The sequence below is a fragment of the Felis catus genome, chromosome A3, assembly GCF_018350175.1.
Source record: "Felis catus isolate Fca126 chromosome A3, F.catus_Fca126_mat1.0, whole genome shotgun sequence".
NCBI classification, from domain to species: Eukaryota; Metazoa; Chordata; class Mammalia; order Carnivora; family Felidae; genus Felis; species Felis catus.
The window spans coordinates 139,937,863-139,951,115 of record NC_058370.1 but is presented as its reverse complement, the minus strand read 5'-3'; positions in this window follow the sequence as shown (position 1 = coordinate 139,951,115).

Sequence of the window (13,253 nt, the reverse complement as noted above, 5' to 3'; positions counted from 1 at the left end):
CAGGGGAACCTCCAGAAACCACAGGTGATGCTAGGGTTTTGCTGATTAGGTGGGTTCGGGCCTGTGCAATTCACACTTCCTGGCAACCTTTGCCCACATCAATGAGGTAATATTTTCAAAATGACTCTGAAATGCATCTTTCATGAATTAAGTAGAACACACCTGCAGACGATTGAAGCAACACATACCTTTAGGTGCAATCTTGGGCTCTCAGAAACCACACGGTTGTTACGGCAATCAATACCGTTGTCATTCCGTTTTCCCGAAATACGGGCTTTGTGCCAAGCACATCTGCCTTGGTGGAAAGAAAATCATTCTTTTCCAACTTTCTTGCCACTCTGTTTGCCGGAATCCTCTTTTGATTTTATAGTTCGGTGCAAACCTCTTAATTTTTTTCTATGCACTTCATGCTTCCATAGAGCTTCCCAGAGAACAAATTGGAAGACTTACTAGAATTCTCCAGCAAATATTTACTGGACGTTAATCCAGGTGCCACGGGAGGACATGGAAATGATGACAAGCCATCAGTCTTAAAATAACTCATATTTTTGTTAGTATTTTATTTTTTGTATGATCTGGTTCCTACTTCATGGAAATTATTATCTGGTTGAGATAGATGATAAAGCAGCATTTAAAGAGATGGTTAAAACCACAATGACGTGTAGGATCACTTGTTAGGTGATGTCAACATGACAGGCCCCAAACAAAATGTATGCTCCCTATTACTTTCTGTGATTGTTCCAGCCACTCTGTGGCCAGGCATTACCCATCCCTCCTCCCAACAGAAACTAAGGGTCAGAGAGGTTGAGTATTTTACCAAAGTTCAAAAAACCAAACAGCCAAGAATTAGGTTAAGAATGATTGAAATTTCACTCAGTGAAAGGACAGGAAGTGTTTTTAAAAATCAGAAACACAGGGGCACTTGAGTGGCTGAGTCGGTTAAGCGTCTGACCTGATTTTGGCTCAGGTCATGATCTCGCGGTTGGCGGGTCCAAGCTCCGCATCGGGTTCTGTGTTGATGGTGAGGAGCCTGCTGGGGATTCTCTCTCTCCCTTCCTCTGCCCCCACCCCTCCCTCTCTCTCAGAATAAATAAATAAACTTTAAAAAAAAAAGTCAGAATCAGAGAGCAGCTGGACAGCTGGGGCACTGAGAGCCAGTTTGGAGCGAAGCATGGGGCTGCCCAAGAAGGTGGGGGAGGAAGGAAAGCCACCTGGCGGAGGTTGTCAGCACCGAGGCCACAAGAGCCCCTGGAAGACATCCCCCACGATGGCTGTTCAGCAGGTGTCCTTCCTGAGGCCGCCGCGAGGGCCCGGATGTGGTTGGAACAAAACCTGTCGCTTGGCTTTCCCAGCCTGTGCCTGGCTCCCTGGCCCTGGGATCTGCTTAGGATCCAAATAGAGGGGACTTGGAGCATTGAAGGTCAGGACCAGTATCCGCGGCTGTCGGGACGGATAGGAGGAAGCTGAGACTCCCAGCAGTGGTCCAGGCTTCCAACCTGAGGCACTTCAGAGTCACAGGACTGAGGACAATGGGCCACTCTGGTCTGTCTGCAGCAATGAAGCAGACGGCTTCCACTCTGACTTGGCCTGATGTGCTACCTTTCTTATGAATGTAAAGGTCTAAGGCCTCCAGTTTCCTTCAACGTGTCCTCCCCAATGCTGTGACATTGGTTTATGTGTCACTCAGGGATAAATATTTGTGGAGTGCCTGGTGCTGGTGGCCGGCGGTATAGCTTGGAAGGGGAAGAGGCAGACACGGAGGGAAAGCTTGGAAGAAGGGACATGTACCCGGAAATTAGAGATAAATGTGTAGAGATGGGGACACGTTCTTGCAAAGGCATGCGACGATGTGGGGTCTCCACTGACCCACTGAAAGCCCAATGAGGCTGATTCCTGGAGAATGAGCCTAGAAAGACCCCCTGGGCCACCTTCCTCAACTTAGGATCAATTCAAGTGCAGTCAAAGGAGGGACCGCTTTCCTGGAGGGTGGAGGGAAGAGAGAGGTCCCTTGGGGGCAGATGGGACAGAGGGTGGAAAGAAACAGGCCTGTAGGGTTTGGAGGCTAACCCGCTCTGGAAGGGCACAGAGGGCCAGTGTATAAGCATCACTCTTGTTTTGGGTGTAAGCAGTTGGCTGGGATTGGGGGCCATGGTTTAAGAGTTAAAGCCCTGGGACAGCAGGAACTTTGGAAAAGAGGTTGCGCTGGGTCGTGTGGGGTTGACCGGACAGCCAGCGGATACGGGGTCTTGCAGCTGATGTGATGTGCCTCCTGGTGGCCGGGCCCGGGGACTCGTTCCAGAGCGAATGGCACACGGGCCGAGGGTCTGCATGTTCACAGAAACCAGAGGAGACAACGGGGCCCTGTCCCCGCAGGGCCGCCCCTCGTGCAGACCCACAGCCCCGCGGTGCCGATCACACATCTGCCGCCCGCAGTGACAGAAGTGCGACCCTGGACGGTCTGGAAGGTTGACTGAGGCCCAGCACCGAGGTGAGCCTGGTCGGGCATCACCTCCCAACCCTCGATGCAACCACAGAGGGCGGTGGTTCCTCGCCCCCACGTGGCAGAGTCAGAGGAAACCTGGAGCTTTCTCTGTCCCTAACCATTTGGGAGACCGTCCACGTGGAGCAACTGACCCTGCAGCCTGGGTGTGGCCAGCAGTTGGATCTCCCAGGGCTCTGACGGTGGCCTGAACGAGCATCCGTGCTCGTGACGGATGACAAACTCTGGCCACGAGCTCCCTCGGAAACTGTGTCTTCTAGCGACCCGTCTGTGGAGACAGACGTGGCTGAGGATGATTTCCCTGCACTGCGTATGCCGAGCCCCCCGCCACAAGCCTCCACTCCCCGCTTTATGTGGCACCAAACCACGGGAAAGTCAAGCACTCAAAATATCCTGTTTATTGGGTAGATGCAGTGAAATCGGTACCAGTCGTACCCAGAAATCTGGGAAGTGATTTTCTGGAATTGATTCTAAAATATTTGCAACTCAAGGGGGTGGGCGTAGTCAGACATTGCCAATAAAGTAGGGGTCAATTACAGAGCTGTAATAATCTAAATTAATGCCATATGACAGGGCGTTCAGGCCACTCAACATGCAGCAGTTTTTAAAGGAACTTGACAAATTGAACTTAAGAGTCTGTTTTCCTTTTCAGGGAATAGCTGCACAGACGCTGCTTTTCAGAGGCTGGGACAGAAGAGTCCCCAAGCTTCACTGCCTTGGGAGCGGGGAGTGAGGGAAACGGCGACTCTGGAAGGGCAAGGGACACCTGATCTACGCTTTCACTCTGACTGCCGGGGGAGGGGTAGATTTCCAAGGTCTCCAGCAACCACTCAGCTCACCTGGTGCGGGAGCAGACCCCTCCAGGCGGCCCTCGCCCGCCCTGCCCTCGTAGTGGGAGCTGGCCGCTGAGGCTGGGCTGTCCTGGGGGAGGGGCTCACCTGCCCGGCCCGACCCCATCCTGTGATTCTGCCCTGCCCCAGACACCCCTCTCGGCCACCCTGCTCTCCACAAAGGACCGGGTGATTAGCATTTACAAAAAACCCGAGTTGAACTACATAGCAGACAGTTTTTTTTTTAATTCAGAAAAACCCTTTGGGGCACCCAGCACACGCCCGCCCGGCCAGCAGAGCGCCACTGCTGAGAGCCGCGTGGGTCTTCGCGCCCCTGAGCTTGAACCCGGGCAGCGTGAGCCCCACAGGACGAGCCTCCAGCACCGAGCGGGCCGGGCCCTCCTTCAGGCCTGATTTCCCATTTCTCCACATGGCTGTTTACACCGTGGGATTTGCTTCCTATGCATGGAAGGAAGGGTTTTGCAGTCGGCTGGAGGGATTTCACGTAAAACAACAAAAAACCACAGTAAGTGAGGAAATGCCAGTTAAAGACACACACCTAGTGTCCGAGGGACAGGGACACACACAGTGTCCAAGGGACGGGGACACACACACCTAGTGTCCGAGGGACGGGGACACAGACCTAGTATCCGAGGGACAGGGACACACACAGTGTCCAAGAGATGGGAACACACACTTAGTGTCTGAGGGATGGGGACACATACACCTAGTGTCCAAGGGACAAAGACTCACACCTAGTGTCCGAGGGACGGGACACACACAGTGTCCAAGGGAGGGGGACACATGCACTTGGTGTCCAAGGGACAGGGACACAGACCTAGTGTCTGAGGGATGGGGACACACACAGTGTCCGAGGGATGGGGACACACACACCTAGTGTCCGAGGGACGGGGACACGGACCTAGTGTCTGAGGGACGGGGACACACACAGTGTCCGAGGGAGGGGGACACACACACCTAGTGTCCGAGGGACGGGGACACGGACCTAGTGTCCAAGGGACAGAGATGGTGTCCGTGAACAACAGATGATCTTGAGGTAGCTGGCCTCCCACTTCGGGACCCAGGAGACGCGTGCTCAGAACAGCCACAGAGCAGGTTAAAAGCCGTTGTCCCCGGGCCCCCGTCCACGTGGCCCCCGTCCGATCCGAGTCCAGGGAGCCGTTTCTGCTGGTGACCGGCGGGGCTGGGACGTAAGAGCAACACCAAGGCGGTGACGCTCTGAAGCGAGCGAGGAGGCAGGTGTCCTCGGCGACAAGGTCTGCGACTCGAGTCTGTCGGCAGTGGGGCCGCGGCCTCTCTGGGCCTCCACGCGGGCGGCGGGCGAGCCCCCCTCCAAGCTGCCATCTTTTATGTGATCTCCTCGGGTTGTGCCGGTTTCCACGTGCGAAGAAATGCTGCACTGACATCACGGCAGCATTTGGTGAAGCTTTGTGTTTCCAAACCTGAGTGATATCCAAGCCAAGCTGGTGACCAGCCGGAGCCTCCGCTGTGACCACTCAGGTCCCCGTGAGCCCAGTTCCTGGGCGCGGGGACCCCGCGATCACTCGCTCACTCGCTTCCCTCTGGCGGGAAGTTTCTCCACCACATCTGCTTCTCTCCAGTTAGGTCCCACCCAGACCCGCCCCTCCTCCTCCGGCCAGCTTCCACCCCAAGGTGGACGGGGCAGCGGGCGGCATCGTGCCCGAGAAAGTGTCGGGGGAGGGGGGGCACACGTGACCATGAGCAGGGGCATGGATGGCTCTGAGCGTCACGCTCCCTCGGCAGCGGGCGCATGGTGTGCACCCCAGCTCCGGGCATCCCCGTGGACGTGCCTTCTCTGACCTCCCGGTGCACCTGCTGGGATTTCCGGCTCCACCACAGTGACCTCCCTCCATCGTTCGATTTGAGGCCAGAGGAAAGTGGACGCGTCCCTCAGACACAGGTTTTCCTAGTTAGGAATTACAGGACAGGACACAGTTAATGCATCATGTTGTCTGAAGGGCCCAGGGGTTGCCTATGAGAGTGCACACCGTGGGCTACCTGACTCGTCGTGGTAGTTTTTCCAAAGTTGTCTTTGGCAGAAATACACCGAAAATGCTAAACTGCGGTGCGCATGAAACCACTAAAATCAGAAACGTTTTCAAGGAAACGCCATTTATTTTTCCCATTAGCAAACCAAATGATATCTGTGATGGCCACTTCAGTGGGAGCAGGCTCACCGGCGGGCAGGATTCTGACCGGACGCCGAGGCCCACCCAGCATCCACACCCCGCGTGGCCCCTGCCGCACGGCCCCATCACAGGCAGGACCGGGCTAGCTTAGATTGCAGACTTCGTGGAGGCTCCTAATCAGCAAGCTTGGAGTCAGTCCACGGGGGAGATTACCCTGGGTGGTCCAGACCTAATCAGGCGAGCCCACGCGGGACAAGAGGCAGCCTGTGGGGCCATGCAGGCCGTGGGGGAGAAGACTCCATGCTGAGGAGACAGCCACATGGCAAGGACTAAATGGAGGTCTATCTCTCAGAGCTGAGGGCTCGGCCCTCCATCCCGGAGAGCAGCTCTGCCACGGCCCCAGGGCCCCTGGGCCCCGCAGACACAGCACGGCCTCTGACCGCAGAAACCCCAAGCTAATACACGGCGTGTGCTCTGCAGTCCCACTTGTGGTATTTGTTTTGCAGAATATAAACCAATACAAGTGCTAAAACAGACCATTCCCTTTAATCTCCCGGCAAAATTCCACACACCTGCTGCGTATACGTAAACGTGTTAACCGGTGGCCGCGCGGGGAACTGCGCCCCGTCTCCTCGGCAGACCTCCCCCCCCACCCACCCCGGGCCCGAAGCCATCGTGCTGACTGACCGGCCCTTGTGTGTCTCCTTCCACTTCGTGCTCCATTTTTAGGTATGTGTATTGTCCAGGATTTTGAGAGAAAGTGAACTGGAAACTCATAGCACGTTTGCAGTTGGGCGGAAGCAGGTTCGTATCTGCCGAGGCCGTAGGATCCAGCGTGTTACACGCACGCGGCAGGGAGCACCGGCCGGCTCTGGCGGGATGTGGGGGAGACGCCCCGCGCGTTGGCGGGATACTGGAGCGAGGGCTCACCCCGCGTGTTCTGTGGGCGTCTCCGTAAAACTGTATCACGTTTCAATCGGCCTCATCTTCCTAGTTTGGGTTACGAATCGTTATCAAAACCATTTATGGAAGAGGAGGAGGGCACCACGGGAGCGCTCAGTGCCCTCCGGCCTCAGGTTTAGCCTGCGTTTGCCGTTTCCCAGCTGAGGGTGCGGCCCACCGACTCACCATCCTCAGGTCTCTCAATGAGGAACTTCAGGAAACAGAGGTAACAGGACAATGATAGTTCCTGCCTCCCTGGTGTTCTGTGTGTGATGTGATGAGGTGTTTCTTTTTTTTTTTTTAACGTTTATTCATTTTTGAGAGACAGAGAGAGAGCATGAGTGGGGGGGAGGCAGAGAGAGAGGGAGACACAGAATCGGAAGCAGGCTCCAGGCTCCGAGCTGTCAGCACAGACCCCGACGCGGGGCTCGAACCCACGAACCATGAGATCATGACCTGAGCGCAAGTCGGATGCTCAACCGACTGAGCCACCCAGGCGCCCCAGATGAGGTGTTTCTCATGATGAAATTCACCGTTGTGCTGGGCAATTAAGTTTTAGCTACTATCAAGTGTATCACCAGAAAATCTGCTTTTTTTCTGTGAATTTTGGTACTTACTTTTCTTTTAAGTAGCGAATAGTCTTGAGTGGACTCAGCGGTTATCAGAAAACCAAAACAAAACAACAGAACCCAGGAACCACTCGGTGACGGTAACCATAGGGGAGCTGGCAGGAGAGGACTGAGGAAGAGACTGGGGGTCCCAGGGGCCCACAAATGAGGACGCGATGGTGCAGGAAAGCTGAATCTGCTGAGTGAAGGTGAAGGAGGCCACAGGGAGGAGCCTGGCCCCAGTGAGGATGGGCCTGGGACCCAGCGGAAGGTGTGTCTATTCGGGGGGACAGGCGCTCTTCTCTGATCGGGGAAATGGAAAATGACGCGGGTGTGGGTGACCGTGGACGTGGAGGCAGTGATGAGAAGGGCGCGCTGGGCACAGAACCGCTTTCCCCGTTGTGAGGGCTCCCAGCCGAGGCCCCGTCTTCCTCCCGTTGGGCATTCAGTTCAGAGTCCAGTGAGTTCCAACCCTACGTTTATGTCCCTGCTGCGGACCAAGCCACTTGGCCGGCCCAGTTTCTTTTTCCTTTTCTTCTTTGTTTTGCATCTAGTAGGTAACTTAATTGGATACAGTAGAAAATGTTCATCAATGAATATACACATTATAAATATTAGATGCATTTAAACTTCATAGTTTCCAAGTTATTTTATGAATCCCATTTTACCTTTTATTAAAACTTAGAATAATAACAGGCAGAGGCCACTTAAAATCCTGTCATAAGTATCCACGTACCCACCACCCAGCTGAAGAAAGAACGCGTCACACGTGAACACCGCCCCACCGTGGCCTCACCCCTTCGCCTGCACCGGGGAATCAGTAACGTCCTGAACCCGAGCTCGCTTCTCCTCCTGATCGCACCAGGAGTGCGTGCGTCCCTGGGATACATAATGTCCCATTTCACTTGTGTTTTGACTTTCTGCAGATGAAAGTACAGGCATAAGTGTCTCTGTCACTTTTTTCACTCACATTTTGCGTTTGAGATTGAACACTGTTGAAGCTTACAGCTGAATAGGACTACGTTTCATAGAATAGAATTCACCCATTTTATGCCGATGGACATTGGTCTCCTTCCAGCAGGGGACGGGAGCGAGGCCGCTAGACACAGCGTCCCCCTCGGGGCACGCCCAGAGAGCCGTCCGGTCTGCGCCCCGTCTTCGTCCCTGGTGGGGACGTGTCGAGGTGTCTCCGGGGTGCGGCACACGCACACTCACGGCGGCCGTGGGCGGACGTGCCCCTCGCCCCCTTTGTGGATGTTTCCTGTGGGACGCACGCCAGTCTGCGGAGGGCAGGACGTGCCTAATTGTGCTCGTTTGAATGTCTCTAATTTTAATTACTATTTGGCCAGGGACTTCCACATGCCGATTATAACCACTGAGCTGCCCCAGGAAATGCCTCTCCAAGGGCCGTGTCTGTTTTTCCGACAGGTTGTTTGCCACCTTTTCATGGGTCCGTGGCAATTCTGCGAACTCTGACCGGGACCGAGTTGCCCATCTCCTCCCGGCCTGTGTTGCCTTTTCACATTCTTTGAGGTACCTTTTGATTCATAATATATACATATTATGAATATATTATATTGTATTATAATTCATATTAATGTAGTCAATGTTATAAATTTATCCTTTATTGTTAACAGATTTTTTTTTATCTTGTGTAGAAAATTTCTTTTTCCACCAAGGTCAAAAAGCTATTCTCTGGTATTTTCTCCAGAATGTTCAGTGTTTCAAGTTTCACACCTGAGTCCTTGAGCCACTAGAGTTCACTTTTAGGTTTCCTGTGAGGTAAGATCTGTTATGGGGCTGAGTTGTGTCCCCAAAATTCTTATGTTGAGTCCTAACCCCCAGTACCTTAGAGTGTGACCCTATTTGGAGACAGCGTCTTTGAAGAGGTGACTAAGTCACGAGGGTGGGCCCTACTTCAATAGGCCAGGTGTCTTTACATGAAGAGGACATTTGGACAGTGACACAGGGAATTTTGCCTTCGCTGCCCATCCCCCACCCGCCCCCCCTGCCCCAGGCGGGACACAGGTCACCTTATCCAGGGTCCGAGGTGGCTCTGCAGGTTTTCCTAAATCCACCTGGTTGGACACCATCCCAGCACCCATAATACTTAATAAATATTTGTTCTTAACTCTGTCCCCTTGCTTTATATCGAAATACACTTAGCACGAGTATAGTATAGTAGGAGTGCTAAAAATAATAGAGCCTTGGGGTGCCTGGGTGGCTCAGTTGGTTAAGCATTGACTTTTGATTTCAGCTCAGGTCACAGTCTCACAGTTCGTGAGTTCGAGCCCCGAGTCGGGCTCTGTGCTGAGGGTGCGGAACCTGCTTGGGATCCTCTGTCTCCCTCTCTCTCTGCCCCTCCCCCACTTGCTTGCATTCTCTCTAATAAATAAAAATAAACTTAAATTGAAAAAAATTGAGCCTTTGTTACATATATGTGTGTATTTAGTCTTCTCTTTGTGCCCTCTGAAGCTCACGGTAGCCTGGACCATCCCGATGGCCCCAAAGGACAGGTGACCGTAGGGGGACAATGTGCTTGGTGAACAAGACAACACAAAGCCAACAGGAGAAGCTTCCGAAGTTACAGACTGTCTTTTGAGGACTGAGAACATGCCAGCCTCCTACATAATAAATAAAGACCACAAAAGTCTTCTTAAAAACAGAGATGTTGGGGCGCCTGGGTGGCTCAGTCGGTTGAGCGTCCGACTTTGGCTCAGGTCACGATCTCACGGTCCGTGAGTTCGAGCCCCGCGTCGGGCTCTGGGCTGATGGCTCAGAGCCTGGAGCCTCCTTCCGATTCTGTGTCTCCCTCTCTCTCTGACCCTCCCCCGTTCATGCTCTGTCTCTGTCTCAAAAATAAATAAACGTTAAAAAAAAAAAAAAACAGAGATGTTTTCAACAAAGGGTCTGAAACAAGAAAAAAACAAGCTAAACTTTGATGTGCTGCAACAGATAAGCATTATTTTCTCTTGAACTTAGAGTTTGGGTTGCCACTACATTTTAGTTCACATGTCAACTCCAAATTTCTGGCCATGATTATTTCATTATTTCTTAGTTATTGTGACAAAACAACCAAACCAAACTTTTTTTTTTTTAAGTTGAGTCTTGGGAAAAACCTATAGAAGATCTTTGGTCATTAATCAACGCACCTGTCACTGCCTTGAAACCCTGACTCTGGCGTCTCGAAGACTCCAGGGCTGGGGATCTGCTGCCCCAGGGAGCGTGACTGACACACAACCTTCTGTTTCTCTCATTTGGGGGACCAGGAGATAGAGCTTTTGTGTCCTGGGAGCTTTCCCATCAGACTCCACTCAATCACGACTCAGTGGTCCTACAAATCACACACTCTGTCCTCCACCATCTCCCCTGATTGACCGTCCTTTCAAATCCACCAGATTCAATTCTATTAGTCTTCTTCTGGCTGATTTTACATCGGAAAACCTTCTAAAGAAATAGAAAAAAATACTGACATCTGTAGAATGTAAACTACACTTTGAAATGCAAACTTAGACACTGGCCGTGGAAAGAAAAGCACCCCTGTGCTCTACTGCGTCTGTAAGTAACGCATGGGGTCTGGGAGTCAAGACCAGGCCGTCCTGAGACTGCCCACCTGTGGATGCCCTCTCCTCTCCGTTCCTTCCCTTCTCTTGTTTCCCTGACACCACTCAGCAGCCAACATGAGGCCTCTTCTGAAGTTAGGTCTGTTTTCTGATTCTCTGTTCCTCGTAACATTTTTGCTCTGAACCCCAAGATTTCATCAGAGGGAAGGGGAGGAAGACAACTCAATGGTCGAGTTCTTGGATACAATCCCAATAGTACAGTCTGTGGAAGCAACAATTGATAAGTTGGACTTCGTTAAAATTAAAAACTTCTCTGTGAAAGACACCGTCAAGAGATGAGAAAACAAGCCACAGCCTGGGAGAAACCAATTGTCAAAGACACATCCGATAGGGGGCTGTCATCCAAAATACACGAGAGTCTTAAAACTAATAACCCAATTTAAAAATGGAGAAAGGTTGGAGCACCTGGAGGCTCAGTCAGTGAAGTGTCCGACTCTTGGTTTCGGCTCAGGTCATGATCTCACGGTTCATGGGTTCAAGCCCCACATTGGGCTCCACTCTGACAGGGTGGAACCCGCTTGGGATTCTCTCTCTCCCTATTTCTCTGCCCCTCCCCTGCTCACTCTTTCTCTCTCAAAATAAATAAACTTAAGAAAAATTTTTAAAAAATAAATAAAAATGGACAAAAGATCTGAACACACACCTCCCCAGAGAAGAGACAAAGGCAGCAGATGCCTCACTCGTCTTCCGCGTAACGCAAGTTAAAACCACACGGGCTCCCACCGCACACCCGTGAGAATGGCCACAATCCAGAACCCCGACAACGGCAGGTGCTGGCGAGGACGTGGGGCAGGAACGCCCACTCATGGCAGGTCGCGACGCAGAACGGTGTGGCCCCTTTGGAAGACAGTGTGGAGCCTCCTCACAAAACTAAACACCAGACGGTCCAGCGATCACACTCCTTGGAATTCAGTCAAAGGAGGTGAGAACTTACGTCCACGTGGAAACCCGCACGTGGATGTTTACAGCAGCTTTATTCGTAACTGCTAAGCTCGGAAGTAACCAAGATGCCCTTCAGTAGGTGACGGATAAATAAACTGTCGTCCATCCAGACAACGGAATCTCATTCTGCACTAAAAATACATGAGCTACAAGCCACGAAAAGACAAGGAGGAATCTCAGATGTTACTGAGTGAGGGAAGCCAACGCGAAAAGGCTGTGCACTTGATGGTTCCTGCTATACGAAAATCTGGAAAAGGTGAAACTGTACAGACAGGAAACAGATCGGTCGTTGCTGGGAGTTGGGGGATGGAAGTCAGGAGCACAGATGATTTTTAGGGCAGTGGAAAAATACGTATTTAATACATATATAATAATGATGCATGCCATCGTACACTTGTGTGAAGCCCGGCAGTGAATGTGCAAGCAGCTGTGAGAGGAAACAGACCGACATTAAGGCGGGAGGTCTGCGACGTTTGAGGGCTCCAGGGACAGGACAAAGTCCGCAGCTGGCCCTCTAGGACTGGGGCCCCGCTGGACCCATCGTTTATGTGTTGAACTGATGCTGCTTGGTTTGTGATGATGCCCAGATGGGAGCCTACACAGGAGGGCCCAGGGAGCCGGAAGGGGTCCGGGACGAGGCCAGTTCTCCCCACAGGCTTCTCCTCCGTGTCTCCGGAGCAGCACGGGGAACTCGGCCCAGATGTGCCCAGATGTGAAACAAGTGACCAAGATGCTCCCTGCAGCTTCCAACTGAAATTAATCATTAAAATGCCTTCCTGAGACCGAGCTCTGCAGGGCGAGGGCCAGACCTCTGATCTGCACACCTCCGTGCCTCACGTGCCGGCCGTGAGTGACGAGCCACCTGAGCGTTTCGGCACCCGCCTGGCGTGCTCTTCCTGCAACTTAATCTTTAAAAAGTGTTCCATCGGATTACATTATAATTAAGTATGTGTTTATTAATTCAAATGGAGTCCAGGGCCTGGGCAAGCATGCACACTGGTGTGGGCGTCTTTTGTTCTCTGCTGTGGGGGTGTGTGTGTGTGTGTGTGTGTGTGTGTGTCTTTGTCCAGTCTGCTTCTGACAGAGTAAAAATTAACTTTACAACATAATTTGGACATGGTCAGCTTAGTTCAAATGAAGACAGGAAATCAAAGCATCATAATTCTTTGTTCCCTTTGGAGAAGCCTCAGCCTGGCCCCCGCATCCCTGGAGCACTTGGCCTGCTGCCCTGGCGCCCTCTGGCGGCGTTAGTGAAAATACACGTTTCCTCGCCTGAGAATAAGTTTGCAGACCTGAGGAGAGACGGGTTCCGCGTTTTGACAGTTTTGTTTCACAGCTTAGGAAACGGGCCGCGCAGAGCACATGGCTGCTGAGGGGGGCACGTCCCTCGTGCACTTGTTTGCACACACGTCTTTCCCTGGGCTCCTGGGCTGAGCTGACACTTGGATGCGTCCCGTCCTGGGTGTGAGTCTTAGGACTAGATCGATACCAAGTTATCGCCAGCCCGCTAGCCGCTACTGTCCATGCGCTTTAGGAAATTTAACGCCTGCCGTATGTTTTGATGCTTGCCGTCATCTTATTAAATGAGTACAGCACGCATTAATACACATTTTATTCGCAAGGGGAAACAAATTCAG